Source organism: Pristiophorus japonicus, unplaced genomic scaffold (genome assembly GCF_044704955.1).
Source record: "Pristiophorus japonicus isolate sPriJap1 unplaced genomic scaffold, sPriJap1.hap1 HAP1_SCAFFOLD_66, whole genome shotgun sequence".
Taxonomy (NCBI): Eukaryota; Metazoa; Chordata; class Chondrichthyes; family Pristiophoridae; genus Pristiophorus; species Pristiophorus japonicus.
The window spans coordinates 1,004,990-1,018,823 of NW_027254572.1; the positions used below are offsets into that span (position 1 = coordinate 1,004,990).

The 13,834-nt window shown below is 42.7% G+C and overlaps 2 non-coding genes across 2 annotated transcripts; both read left to right on the plus strand.

Annotated features, from left to right (window-relative positions):
- The first annotated feature begins 6,409 nt into the window (after positions 1-6,409).
- On the plus strand, positions 6,410-6,497 carry trnap-agg (transfer RNA proline (anticodon AGG)). The gene is given in 2 exon segments: positions 6,410-6,445; positions 6,462-6,497. It is a non-coding gene; the product is annotated as a tRNA-Pro (tRNA).
- Positions 6,498-12,566: 6,069 nt separating this feature from the next.
- trnap-agg (transfer RNA proline (anticodon AGG)) lies at positions 12,567-12,654 on the plus strand. The gene is given in 2 exon segments: positions 12,567-12,602; positions 12,619-12,654. It is a non-coding gene; the product is annotated as a tRNA-Pro (tRNA).
- Positions 12,655-13,834: the final 1,180 nt, after the last annotated feature.

The window sequence follows — 13,834 nt, forward strand, 5'->3', positions numbered from 1 at the left end:
GATCCAGTCTGCCCTCAACTTCGTCGTTATTGTGTTAAACCGTTTCCACTCGGTTTTTTTCCGTAATCACATTTAACCACATTGCCAAATTCATCTTTTACTGACAAGAATGCAGCTCGTTGGTGAAGTAATGTCTCAAAGAATAATCTATTCATCAAAGGGAAAACATGAGCAGGACTATGGAGAGGGGGACGATGGGCCGAATAGCAAACGAAGGTCAGAATCTGAGAGCTAGATCCCTTACTCTCGGCGGCTCGTTGGACTAGGGGTATGATTCTCGCTTAGGGGTTCTAATAATTGAAATGCGAGAGGTCCCGGGTTCAAATTCCGGACGAGCCCTGACAACTTTTAGTCAAAAAAACACTTCTCAGCCGGTCGACATGTTTCAAATTAAAACGTTTGATTGCGCGCCGTTGTTCACACAGCGTCCAAAAATCCTGGAGATTCCCAGGAGCAAAGTGAAACTCACCGAACTGAGTAAAGTTCATGCATCTCAGATGTGCTCGGCTCAGTGTCTCATTGGACAACCTAAACCCGTGTTTGATTCTGGCCAATTCTTGATCAGTCCATCTTCCGTTCTGCACGCATGAGCTCACCTCCATTGGGATATGGATACATTCAGCGTCAATCTCAACTTCAACGTGAAACAGACTCTGCCCTTAATATGAGTGCGTCCTGTTTCTCCAGCGCTGAAAAGATGGGAGAAGCTGGCTTTGGATTTAGTCCCTTGGCTGCCGAATTTAAACCGTACAGGAAATCAATCCGGGGTGGGCAAGCTGCCTGGTCTGATTAAAAGGCGTTCAGACCCTACATTCCAGGCATGTTATTGTGTTCTGGCCTCAACATTCGATTCAACGTCTCGGATCATAAGCCGCGCTCATTGTCTGCTAATGGTTCTGCTGTTCCCACTAACACCTGCTCTCGTCCATCCTTTGTTATTTTATTGCCCGCTTACCACCCACTTTGCCTTTTCGCATTGTGCCATTTATTATTCAATCACTCCTACGCTCCACTGTATCACAGACATTCCCTTTTGTCCTTCCTCGCTGCCTATTTTTTTCCAGGCGCTATTTTCGTGGAAGAAATCTGTAAACTTTACATTTTTCTTAAAATATCGGAATGATCATCTGACTGAACGTGAGCCCGGGTTCTTCATCCACAGAATGTTCACGACCAGCTGAGTTTTACAGAATTCTTTGTTTTTGTTCACTGTGTTTCTGTATCGCTTTTAAGGTGATGTCCTGTCTGTCCGAGGTCATTCTCTGTCTCTCCAAAATGGTTGCTATCAGTATCGGATCATTATGTATCTGTTTAAAAGGAATGTGCTGTCTGTCCCGGATTTTAAATTACAAATTTCAAAAACTGCCTTTGGAGGTTGCAGGAATTTTAGTTTGTTGGTGTGTTTCTGTAGCGAGGGAGTGTGTGCAAACGTGCTGCGCGATCTTACTGTGCATTTCATGTCATGGGAGAAAAAATGCATTACATGCAACTTGAAGCCACACTGATTTGATTGAACACACATTCGAGGACTGCCTGACAGGAGAAGAATCTGCTGTGGGATTTTGCTGTTCCACATCTGAAAGAAGGCAAATTATATAAGTTAGAAACATAGCGATTTGAGCGAGAGCTTGCGGATGGGCTTTGTGACATGATGAGCTCTTTCCTCCTTATTTTCAAATACAAATCAAATCAAGACAAGACAAGACATGACTGACTGACTGACTTTGTTTATATAAATATATGTATTAATATTTATATATGCGTATATTAACATACATTCCATACTTTTTAACTTTCAAAATAAATGTGCCTTTTCTGTTCTACCGGCACTGGGCTCTATTGCATTTGAGCTCTTTCACAGCACACGCAGCTGCTGTCAGATCCAGCAGAAAGGCACTCGCGACTTTAAAAGATCGCCTTTGTTCCCCACATCTTCGCTCGTGGCTTGTCTTACACCATGGGCTTACTTGTTTGTGTATTTACTGACTGCACGCCCTGATTTCCAGTGGATTTCAAGCAGTCGCACAGCCTTCGTTCAATCAAAAACATATAGATTAAGAAATAATTATTTCTTTATTGAAATCAAACTAAATTCAATTTTTTGCAATAAAACTGTAAATTTATTGATTTTCTTATTGTGATAAATATATATATGTTTTAAATTGTCTTTTTGTCTGGGTTGATTTTACTTCCCTCCGTCCTTCCTGCCTGTCAATCACCTGTGGCTTCAAAAACCGTCCCAGCCACTCGTGGTCCTGAGATCCGCGCTCACTCACGCACAGCACAATTGCCTTCAGGAATGATAGAAATCCGACTTTAATCTTTTAAAAGGGAAGTGCTGTCCGTGACGGCCCATTCTACAGCTGTGTAAGATGGATGTGCTTCCTGTCCTGGATCATTCGGTGTCTGTTCAAACGGGATGGTTGTCAGTTCCGGTTCATCAACTGCCCCTTTAAGACGTATTTTCTCATAATCGCGATCATCCTGTATATTTTAAAAGGAGTGTGATTTCAGTTGCGATAACCGATTGTTAAACTGTTGTGTATCAAGCTACATTGACGTTGCCTGTGTCCGTGCACATCCATATCGCAGCGTAACGGTTCATTACTCAAAATATGCCCATATTTTCATAAATCCACTCCTTGAAAGATCCCTTGTCCCAAATTTGCTCTCAGTATAAAAAAAACAACAAATTTCATGCCAGCAGCAGCAGCCGCGTGGCCTAATGGATAAGTCGTCTGACTTCGATTGTAACTGTGATGTTATCAAAAGATTGCAGGTTCGAGTCCTGCCGCGGTCAGCTAACTTGCCGCGTGAAATTTTACATTCTTTATTTTGATTCTGCCTCAAAACCAACCATCTCGTGCAGTCACTCACCGAAAGTAAAGGAAGGCTGTTTGCTTTAAAAAGCTCATGGCACATTTTCATCACTGTCGATCTGGTTGCACGGGCAAAACAAGCGGTGAAGTAGACTTTCGTGCACATTATTTCTGTTTGAATGGAAAAAGTAGGGGATGGATGTCTGACGTTGCAGTAAATAGGAGATAAGGTGACTGAGAAGTTCAGGCAATGGACTGCTGATCCAGTCTGCCCTCAACTTCGTCGTTATTGTGTTAAACCGTTTCCACTCGGTTTTTTTCCGTAATCACATTTAACCACATTGCCAAATTCATCTTTTACTGACAAGAATGCAGCTCGTTGGTGAAGTAATGTCTCAAAGAATAATCTATTCATCAAAGGGAAAACATGAGCAGGACTATGGAGAGGGGGACGATGGGCCGAATAGCAAACGAAGGTCAGAATCTGAGAGCTAGATCCCTTACTCTCGGCGGCTCGTTGGACTAGGGGTATGATTCTCGCTTAGGGGTTCTAATAATTAAAATGCGAGAGGTCCCGGGTTCAAATTCCGGACGAGCCCTGACAACTTTTAGTCAAAAAAACACTTCTCAGGCGGTCGACATGTTTCAAATTAAAACGTTTGATTGCGCGCCGTTTTTCACACAGCGTCCAAAAATCCTGGAGATTCCCAGGAGCAAAGTGAAACTCACCGAACTGAGTAAAGTTCATGCATCTCAGATGTGCTCGGCTCAGTGTCTCATTGGACAACCTAAACCCGTGTTTGATTCTGGCCAATTCTTGATCAGTCCATCTTCCGTTCTGCACGCATGAGCTCACCTCCATTGGGATATGGATACATTCAGCGTCAATCTCAACTTCAACGTGAAACAGACTCTGCCCTTAATATGAGTGCGTCCTGTTTCTCCAGCGCTGAAAAGATGGGAGAAGCTGGCTTTGGATTTAGTCCCTTGGCTGCCGAATTTCAACCGTACAGGAAATCAATCCGGGGTGGGCAAGCTGCCTGGTCTGATTAAAAGGCGTTCAGACCCTACATTCCAGGCATGTTATTGTGTTCTGGCCTCAACATTCGATTCAACGTCTCGGATCATAAGCCGCGCTCATTGTCTGCTAATGGTTCTGCTGTTCCCACTAACACCTGCTCTAGTCCATCCTTTGTTATTTTATTGCCCGCTTACCACCCACTTTGCCTTTTCGCATTGTGCCATTTATTATTCAATCACTCCTACGCTCCACTGTATCACAGACATTCCCTTTTGTCCTTCCTCGCTGCCTATTTTTTTCCAGGCGCTATTTTCGTGGAAGAAATCTGTAAACTTTACATTTTTCTTAAAATATCGGAATGATCATCTGACTGAACGTGAGCCCGGGTTCTTCATCCACAGAATGTTCACGACCAGCTGAGTTTTACAGAATTCTTTGTTTTTGTTCACTGTGTTTCTGTATCGCTTTTAAGGTGATGTCCTGTCTGTCCGAGGTCATTCTCTGTCTCTCCAAAATGGTTGCTATCAGTATCGGATCATTATGTATCTGTTTAAAAGGAATGTGCTGTCTGTCCCGGATTTTAAATTACAAATTTCAAAAACTGCCTTTGGAGGTTGCAGGAATTTTAGTTTGTTGGTGTGTTTCTGTAGCGAGGGAGTGTGTGCAAACGTGCTGCGCGATCTTACTGTGCATTTCATGTCATGGGAGAAAAAATGCATTACATGCAACTTGAAGCCACACTGATTTGATTGAACACACTTTCGAGGACTGCCTGACAGGAGAAGAATCTGCTGTGGGATTTTGCTGTTCCACATCTGAAAGAAGGCAAATTATATAAGTTAGAAACATAGCGATTTGAGCGAGAGCTTGCGGATGGGCTTTGTGACATGATGAGCTCTTTCCTCCTTATTTTCAAATACAAATCAAATCAAGACAAGACAAGACATGACTGACTGACTGACTTTGTTTATATAAATATATGTATTAATATTTATATATGCGTATATTAACATACATTCCATACTTTTTAACTTTCAAAATAAATGTGCCTTTTCTGTTCTACCGGCACTGGGCTCTATTGCATTTGAGCTCTTTCACAGCACACGCAGCTGCTGTCAGATCCAGCAGAAAGGCACTCGCGACTTTAAAAGATCGCCTTTGTTCCCCACATCTTCGCTCGTGGCTTGTCTTACACCATGGGCTTACTTGTTTGTGTATTTACTGACTGCACGCCCTGATTTCCAGTGGATTTCAAGCAGTCGCACAGCCTTCGTTCAATCAAAAACATATAGATTAAGAAATAATTATTTATTTATTGAAATCAAACTAAATTCAATTTTTTGCAATAAAACTGTAAATTTATTGATTTTCTTATTGTGATAAATATATATATGTTTTAAATTGTCTTTTTGTCTGGGTTGATTTTACTTCCCTCCGTCCTTTCTGCCTGTCAATCACCTGTGGCTTCAAAAACCGTCCCAGCCACTCGTGGTCCTGAGATCCGCGCTCACTCACGCACAGCACAATTGCCTTCAGGAATGATAGAAATCCGACTTTAATCTTTTGAAAGGGAAGTGCTGTCCGTGAAGGCCCATTCTACAGCTGTGTAAGATGGATGTGCTTCCTGTCCTGGATCATTCGGTGTCTGTTCAAACGGGATGGTTGTCAGTTCCGGTTCATCAACTGCCCCTTTAAGACGTATTTTCTCATAATCGCGATCATCCTGTATATTTTAAAAGGAGTGTGATTTCAGTTGCGATAACCGATTGTTAAACTGTTGTGTATCAAGCTACATTGACGTTGCCTGTGTCCGTGCACATCCATATCGCAGCGTAAAGGTTCATTACTCAAAATATGCCCATATTTTCATAAATCCACTCCTTGAAAGATCCCTTGTCCCAAATTTGCTCTCAGTATAAAAAAAACAACAAATTTCATGCCAGCAGCAGCAGCCGCGTGGCCTAATGGATAAGTCGTCTGACTTCGATTGTAACTGTGATGTTATCAAAAGATTGCAGGTTCGAGTCCTGCCGCGGTCAGCTAACTTGCCGCGTGAAATTTTACATTCTTTATTTTGATTCTCCCTCAAAACCAACCATCTCGTGCAGTCACTCACCGAAAGTAAAGGAAGGCTGTTTGCTTTAAAAAGCTCATGGCACATTTTCATCACTGTCGATCTGGTTGCACGGGCAAAACAAGCGGTGAAGTAGACTTTCGTGCACATTATTTCTGTTTGAATGGAAAAAGTAGGGGATGGATGTCTGACGTTGCAGTAAATAGGAGATAAGGTGACTGAGAAGTTCAGGCAATGGACTGCTGATCCAGTCTGCCCTCAACTTCGTCGTTATTGTGTTAAACCGTTTCCACTCGGTTTTTTTCCGTAATCATATTTAACCACATTGCCAAATTCACCTTTTACTGACAAGAATGCAGCTCGTTGGTGAAGTAATGTCTCAAAGAATAATCTATTCATCAAAGGGAAAACATGAGCAGGACTATGGAGAGGGGGACGATGGGCCGAATAGCAAACGAAGGTCAGAATCTGAGAGCTAGATCCCTTACTGTCGGCGGCTCGTTGGTCTAGGGGTATGATTCTCGCTTAGGGGTTTTAATAATTGAAATGCGAGAGGTCCCGGGTTCAAATCCCGGACGAGCCCTGACAACTTTTAGTCAAAAAAACACTTCTCAGCCGGTCGACATGTTTCAAATTAAAACGTTTGATTGCGCGCCGTTGTTCACACAGCGTCCAAAAATCCTGGAGATTCCCAGGAGCAAAGTGAAACTCACCGAACTGAGTAAAGTTCATGCATCTCAGATGTGCTCGGCTCAGTGTCTCATTGGACAACCTAAACCCGTGTTTGATTCTGGCCAATTCTTGATCAGTCCATCTTCCGTTCTGCACGCATGAGCTCACCTCCATTGGGATATGGATACATTCAGCGTCAATCTCAACTTCAACGTGAAACAGACTCTGCCCTTAATATGAGTGCGTCCTGTTTCTCCAGCGCTGAAAAGATGGGAGAAGCTGGCTTTGGATTTAGTCCCTTGGCTGCCGAATTTAAACCGTACAGGAAATCAATCCGGGGTGGGCAAGCTGCCTGGTCTGATTAAAAGGCGTTCAGACCCTACATTCCAGGCATGTTATTGTGTTCTGGCCTCAACATTCGATTCAACGTCTCGGATCATAAGCCGCGCTCATTGTCTGCTAATGGTTCTGCTGTTCCCACTAACACCTGCTCTCGTCCATCCTTTGTTATTTTATTGCCCGCTTACCACCCACTTTGCCTTTTCGCATTGTGCCATTTATTATTCAATCACTCCTACGCTCCACTGTATCACAGACATTCCCTTTTGTCCTTCCTCGCTGCCTATTTTTTTCCAGGCGCTATTTTCGTGGAAGAAATCTGTAAACTTTACATTTTTCTTAAAATATCGGAATGATCATCTGACTGAACGTGAGCCCGGGTTCTTCATCCACAGAATGTTCACGACCAGCTGAGTTTTACAGAATTCTTTGTTTTTGTTCACTGTGTTTCTATATCGCTTTTAAGGTGATGTCCTGTCTGTCCGAGGTCATTCTCTGTCTCTCCAAAATGGTTGCTATCAGTATCGGATCATTATGTATCTGTTTAAAAGGAATGTGCTGTCTGTCCCGGATTTTAAATTACAAATTTCAAAAACTGCCTTTGGAGGTTGCAGGAATTTTAGTTTGTTGGTGTGTTTCTGTAGCGAGGGAGTGTGTGCAAACGTGCTGCGCGATCTTACTGTGCATTTCATGTCATGGGAGAAAAAATGCATTACATGCAACTTGAAGCCACACTGATTTGATTGAACACACATTCGAGGACTGCCTGACAGGAGAAGAATCTGCTGTGGGATTTTGCTGTTCCACATCTGAAAGAAGGCAAATTATATAAGTTGGAAACATAGCGATTTGAGCGAGAGCTTGCGGATGGGCTTTGTGACATGATGAGCTCTTTCCTCCTTATTTTCAAATACAAATCAAATCAAGACAAGACAAGACATGACTGACTGACTGACTTTGTTTATATAAATATATGTATTAATATTTATATATGCGTATATTAACATACATTCCATACTTTTTAACTTTCAAAATAAATGTGCCTTTTCTGTTCTACCGGCACTGGGCTCTATTGCATTTGAGCTCTTTCACAGCACACGCAGCTGCTGTCAGATCCAGCAGAAAGGCACTCGCGACTTTAAAAGATCGCCTTTGTTCCCCACATCTTCGCTCGTGGCTTGTCTTACACCATGGGCTTACTTGTTTGTGTATTTACTGACTGCACGCCCTGATTTCCAGTAGATTTCAAGCAGTCGCACAGCCTTCGTTCAATCAAAAACATATAGATTAAGAAATAATTATTTCTTTATTGAAATCAAACTAAATTCAATTTTTTGCAATAAAACTGTAAATTTATTGATTTTCTTATTGTGATAAATATATATATGTTTTAAATTGTCTTTTTGTCTGGGTTGATTTTACTTCCCTCCGTCCTTCCTGCCTGTCAATCACCTGTGGCTTCAAAAACCGTCCCAGCCACTCGTGGTCCTGAGATCCGCGCTCACTCACGCACAGCACAATTGCCTTCAGGAATGATAGAAATCCGACTTTAATCTTTTAAAAGGGAAGTGCTGTCCGTGACGGCCCATTCTACAGCTGTGTAAGATGGATGTGCTTCCTGTCCTGGATCATTCGGTGTCTGTTCAAACGGGATGGTTGTCAGTTCCGGTTCATCAACTGCCCCTTTAAGACGTATTTTCTCATAATCGCGATCATCCTGTATATTTTAAAAGGAGTGTGATTTCAGTTGCGATAACCGATTGTTAAACTGTTGTGTATCAAGCTACATTGACGTTGCCTGTGTCCGTGCACATCCATATCGCAGCGTAACGGTTCATTACTCAAAATATGCCCATATTTTCATAAATCCACTCCTTGAAAGATCCCTTGTCCCAAATTTGCTCTCAGTATAAAAAAAACAACAAATTTCATGCCAGCAGCAGCAGCCGCGTGGCCTAATGGATAAGTCGTCTGACTTCGATTGTAACTGTGATGTTATCAAAAGATTGCAGGTTCGAGTCCTGCCGCGGTCAGCTAACTTGCCGCGTGAAATTTTACATTCTTTATTTTGATTCTGCCTCAAAACCAACCATCTCGTGCAGTCACTCACCGAAAGTAAAGGAAGGCTGTTTGCTTTAAAAAGCTCATGGCACATTTTCATCACTGTCGATCTGGTTGCACGGGCAAAACAAGCGGTGAAGTAGACTTTCGTGCACATTATTTCTGTTTGAATGGAAAAAGTAGGGGATGGATGTCTGACGTTGCAGTAAATAGGAGATAAGGTGACTGAGAAGTTCAGGCAATGGACTGCTGATCCAGTCTGCCCTCAACTTCGTCGTTATTGTGTTAAACCGTTTCCACTCGGTTTTTTTCCGTAATCACATTTAACCACATTGCCAAATTCATCTTTTACTGACAAGAATGCAGCTCGTTGGTGAAGTAATGTCTCAAAGAATAATCTATTCATCAAAGGGAAAACATGAGCAGTACTATGGAGAGGGGGACGATGGGCCGAATAGCAAACGAAGGTCAGAATCTGAGAGCTAGATCCCTTACTCTCGGCGGCTCGTTGGACTAGGGGTATGATTCTCGCTTAGGGGTTCTAATAATTGAAATGCGAGAGGTCCCGGGTTCAAATTCCGGACGAGCCCTGACAACTTTTAGTCAAAAAAACACTTCTCAGCCGGTCGACATGTTTCAAATTAAAACGTTTGATTGCGCGCCGTTGTTCACACAGCGTCCAAAAATCCTGGAGATTCCCAGGAGCAAAGTGAAACTCACCGAACTGAGTAAAGTTCATGCATCTCAGATGTGCTCGGCTCAGTGTCTCATTGGACAACCTAAACCCGTGTTTGATTCTGGCCAATTCTTGATCAGTCCATCTTCCGTTCTGCACGCATGAGCTCACCTCCATTGGGATATGGATACATTCAGCGTCAATCTCAACTTCAACGTGAAACAGACTCTGCCCTTAATATGAGTGCGTCCTGTTTCTCCAGCGCTGAAAAGATGGGAGAAGCTGGCTTTGGATTTAGTCCCTTGGCTGCCGAATTTCAACCGTACAGGAAATCAATCCGGGGTGGGCAAGCTGCCTGGTCTGATTAAAAGGCGTTCAGACCCTACATTCCAGGCATGTTATTGTGTTCTGGCCTCAACATTCGATTCAACGTCTCGGATCATAAGCCGCGCTCATTGTCTGCTAATGGTTCTGCTGTTCCCACTAACACCTGCTCTAGTCCATCCTTTGTTATTTTATTGCCCGCTTACCACCCACTTTGCCTTTTCGCATTGTGCCATTTATTATTCAATCACTCCTACGCTCCACTGTATCACAGACATTCCCTTTTGTCCTTCCTCGCTGCCTATTTTTTTCCAGGCGCTATTTTCGTGGAAGAAATCTGTAAACTTTACATTTTTCTTAAAATATCGGAATGATCATCTGACTGAACGTGAGCCCGGGTTCTTCATCCACAGAATGTTCACGACCAGCTGAGTTTTACAGAATTCTTTGTTTTTGTTCACTGTGTTTCTGTATCGCTTTTAAGGTGATGTCCTGTCTGTCCGAGGTCATTCTCTGTCTCTCCAAAATGGTTGCTATCAGTATCGGATCATTATGTATCTGTTTAAAAGGAATGTGCTGTCTGTCCCGGATTTTAAATTACAAATTTCAAAAACTGCCTTTGGAGGTTGCAGGAATTTTAGTTTGTTGGTGTGTTTCTGTCGCGAGGGAGTGTGTGCAAACGTGCTGCGCGATCTTACTGTGCATTTCATGTCATGGGAGAAAAAATGCATTACATGCAACTTGAAGCCACACTGATTTGATTGAACACACATTCGAGGACTGCCTGACAGGAGAAGAATCTGCTGTGGGATTTTGCTGTTCCACATCTGAAAGAAGGCAAATTATATAAGTTAGAAACATAGCGATTTGAGCGAGAGCTTGCGGATGGGCTTTGTGACATGATGAGCTCTTTCCTCCTTATTTTCAAATACAAATCAAATCAAGACAAGACAAGACATGACTGACTGACAGACTTTGTTTTTATAAATATATGTATTAATATTTATATATGCGTATATTAACATACATTCCATACTTTTTAACTTTCAAAATAAATGTGCCTTTTCTGTTCTACCGGCACTGGGCTCTATTGCATTTGAGCTCTTTCACAGCACACGCAGCTGCTGTCAGATCCAGCAGAAAGGCACTCGCGACTTTAAAAGATCGCCTTTGTTCCCCACATCTTCGCTCGTGGCTTGTCTTACACCATGGGCTTACTTGTTTGTGTATTTACTGACTGCACGCCCTGATTTCCAGTGGATTTCAAGCAGTCGCACAGCCTTCGTTCAATCAAAAACATATAGATTAAGAAATAATTATTTATTTATTGAAATCAAACTAAATTCAATTTTTTGCAATAAAACTGTAAATTTATTGATTTTCTTATTGTGATAAATATATATATGTTTTAAATTGTCTTTTTGTCTGGGTTGATTTTACTTCCCTCCGTCCTTCCTGCCTGTCAATCACCTGTGGCTTCAAAAACCGTCCCAGCCACTCGTGGTCCTGAGATCCGCGCTCACTCACGCACAGCACAATTGCCTTCAGGAATGATAGAAATCCGACTTTAATCTTTTGAAAGGGAAGTGCTGTCCGTGAAGGCCCATTCTACAGCTGTGTAAGATGGATGTGCTTCCTGTCCTGGATCATTCGGTGTCTGTTCAAACGGGATGGTTGTCAGTTCCGGTTCATCAACTGCCCCTTTAAGACGTATTTTCTCATAATCGCGATCATCCTGTATATTTTAAAAGGAGTGTGATTTCAGTTGCGATAACCGATTGTTAAACTGTTGTGTATCAAGCTACATTGACGTTGCCTGTGTCCGTGCACATCCATATCGCAGCGTAACGGTTCATTACTCAAAATATGCCCATATTTTCATAAATCCACTCCTTGAAAGATCCCTTGTCCCAAATTTGCTCTCAGTATAAAAAAAACAACAAATTTCATGCCAGCAGCAGCAGCCGCGTGGCCTAATGGATAAGTCGTCTGACTTCGATTGTAACTGTGATGTTATCAAAAGATTGCAGGTTCGAGTCCTGCCGCGGTCAGCTAACTTGCCGCGTGAAATTTTACATTCTTTATTTTGATTCTGCCTCAAAACCAACCATCTCGTGCAGTCACTCACCGAAAGTAAAGGAAGGCTGTTTGCTTTAAAAAGCTCATGGCACATTTTCATCACTGTCGATCTGGTTGCACGGGCAAAACAAGCGGTGAAGTAGACTTTCGTGCACATTATTTCTGTTTGAATGGAAAAAGTAGGGGATGGATGTCTGACGTTGCAGTAAATAGGAGATAAGGTGACTGAGAAGTTCAGGCAATGGACTGCTGATCCAGTCTGCCCTCAACTTCGTCGTTATTGTGTTAAACCGTTTCCACTCGGTTTTTTTCCGTAATCACATTTAACCTCATTGCCAAATTCACCTTTTACTGACAAGAATGCAGCTCGTTGGTGAAGTAATGTCTCAAAAATAATCTATTCATCAAAGGGAAAACATGAGCAGGACTATGGAGAGGGGGACGATGGGCCGAATAGCAAACGAAGGTCAGAATCTGAGAGCTAGCTCCCTTATTGTCGGCGGCTCGTTGGTCTAGGGGTATGATTCTCGCTTAGGGGTTTTAATAATTGAAATGCGAGAGGTCCCGGGTTCAAATCCCGGACGAGCCCTGACAACTTTTAGTCAAAAAAACACTTCTCAGCCGGTCGACATGTTTCAAATTAAAACGTTTGATTGCGCGCCGTTGTTCACACAGCGTCCAAAAATTCTGGAGATTCCCAGGAGCAAAGTGAAACTCACCGAACTGAGTAAAGTTCATGCATCTCAGATGTGCTCGGCTCAGTGTCTCATTGGACAACCTAAACCCGTGTTTGATTCTGGCCAATTCTTGATCAGTCCATCTTCCGTTCTGCACGCATGAGCTCACCTCCATTGGGATATGGATACATTCAGCGTCAATCTCAACTTCAACGTGAAACAGACTCTGCCCTTAATATGAGTGCGTCCTGTTTCTCCAGCGCTGAAAAGATGGGAGAAGCTGGCTTTGGATTTAGTCCCTTGGCTGCCGAATTTAAACCGTACAGGAAATCAATCCGGGGTGGGCAAGCTGCCTGGTCTGATTAAAAGGCGTTCAGACCCTACATTCCAGGCATGTTATTGTGTTCTGGCCTCAACATTCGATTCAACGTCTCGGATCATAAGCCGCGCTCATTGTCTGCTAATGGTTCTGCTGTTCCCACTAACACCTGCTCTAGTCCATCCTTTGTTATTTTATTGCCCGCTTACCACCCACTTTGCCTTTTCGCATTGTGCCATTTATTATTCAATCACTCCTACGCTCCACTGTATCACAGACATTCCCTTTTGTCCTTCCTCGCTGCCTATTTTTTTCCAGGCGCTATTTTCGTGGAAGAAATCTGTAAACTTTACATTTTTCTTAAAATATCGGAATGATCATCTGACTGAACGTGAGCCCGGGTTCTTCATCCACAGAATGTTCACGACCAGCTGAGTTTTACAGAATTCTTTGTTTTTGTTCACTGTGTTTCTGTATCGCTTTTAAGGTGATGTCCTGTCTGTCCGAGGTCAATCTCTGTCTCTCCAAAATGGTTGCTATCAGTATCGGATCATTATGTATCTGTTTGAAAGGAATGTGCTGTCTGTCCCGGATTTTAAATTACAAATTTCAAAAACTGCCTTTGGAGGTTGCAGGAATTTTAGTTTGTTGGTGTGTTTCTGTAGCGAGGGAGTGTGTGCAAACGTGCTGCGCGATCTTACTGTGCATTTCATGTCATGGGAGAAAAAATGCATCACATGCAACTTGAAGCCACACTGATTTGATTGAACACA